Raw genomic sequence first — 1,164 nt, 5'->3', positions numbered from 1 at the left:
TCAAAGCAAGCGGAAGGCAGCCACGGCGTCGGCCTGGACGAGATCGAAGGCGGTGATGATGACGCCGCCCCAGAGCGGCACGATGCCCCGGAGAGGACTTGATGGCAATCGCGCTGCCGATGACCTCCTGTATGTCGGCGCCGACGAGCGCGAGCTCCGTCATGACCCAAAGCGCGCGCGTGGCCCAGGGCGGGTACTCCTCCCGCAGAGCTCGGCGAGGTGCTTCCCGGTGACGACCCCGAGGCGCACGGAGAGCAGCTGCATGAGCGCCCATGACCGTGGCCCAGAGCAGCAGCCAGAGGAGCTGCACGAGCGCGCACATGAAGCCGGGCCCCGTGAAGCGCCAGAGCTTCCGCCAGGAGAAGGCCGTGCGCGCGCGCGGCGCCGGGGTCGTCGTCGTCGTCCGGCTCCGAGTCGGAGATGGAGATGGAGACCTTGTCGTCCGAGTCGTACGCGCGCTCCTCGTACTCGTCGTGGGAGGAGGAGGCGTCCCCGCCGGGGAGCAGGCTCTTGCCGAGGTCGCACGAGGCGACCTCGTCAAGCACGCCGGACGCCGGCCACGCGCCCTCGCTGCCCCAGACGCCGGACGCCGGCCTCGTTGTCCCGCTGCCTCGTAGGCACGCTCGAGAGAGGGGCATGGGAGAGGAGAGAGGAAAAGAGAGGATAGAGGGTGAGGGCACGTGGGTGGGGCCCAGATGAAAAGAGAGGAGAGAGGGAGGTAGGAGACTGAGAGTGGGCCAACAGCAAGAAAAGTAACCGCCGGCACGCCCAGCTGCCCCCCGGGGGGCTGGGTTTGGGGTGGCTTTGCCGGCGTCGTTTTTCTTCAGATCCGGCGAAAAGCGAGGTTTTGGGGGCGTGAGTGGGGAGATTTTTTACCGCCGGTGCTAGAAAAATGGCCCGGGGAGCGTTCCTGGGGCGTGGGTGGAGATGCTCTCACATTCAGACCCACTCAAGTTTGATGGATGAGAACATCTCCAACGCTGACCCATAAAATTTGCTTCGGCGTCTGTTCGCGGGTAGGGGGTTCAATATATGGACATGGATAACGCTAACCGCATACATTTCAAACAGCTTTTCAACTAACCAGACGGAATTCCAGCAAATATGATGGATTTTGATATAAACCAGACATCATTCATGCAAACACGATGGGTTTTTATTACA

General features: G+C 62.3%; 1 pseudogene; it reads right to left on the bottom strand.

The window, feature by feature from the left end:
- LOC119279411 lies at window positions 1-638 on the bottom strand (annotated as a pseudogene).
- Between the last annotated feature and the right edge of the window lie 526 nt (window positions 639-1,164).

Source organism: Triticum dicoccoides, chromosome 3B (genome assembly GCF_002162155.2).
Source record: "Triticum dicoccoides isolate Atlit2015 ecotype Zavitan chromosome 3B, WEW_v2.0, whole genome shotgun sequence".
In the NCBI taxonomy this organism is placed as follows: domain Eukaryota; kingdom Viridiplantae; phylum Streptophyta; class Magnoliopsida; order Poales; family Poaceae; genus Triticum; species Triticum dicoccoides.
This window is presented reverse-complemented; position numbering and strand designations above follow the sequence as displayed.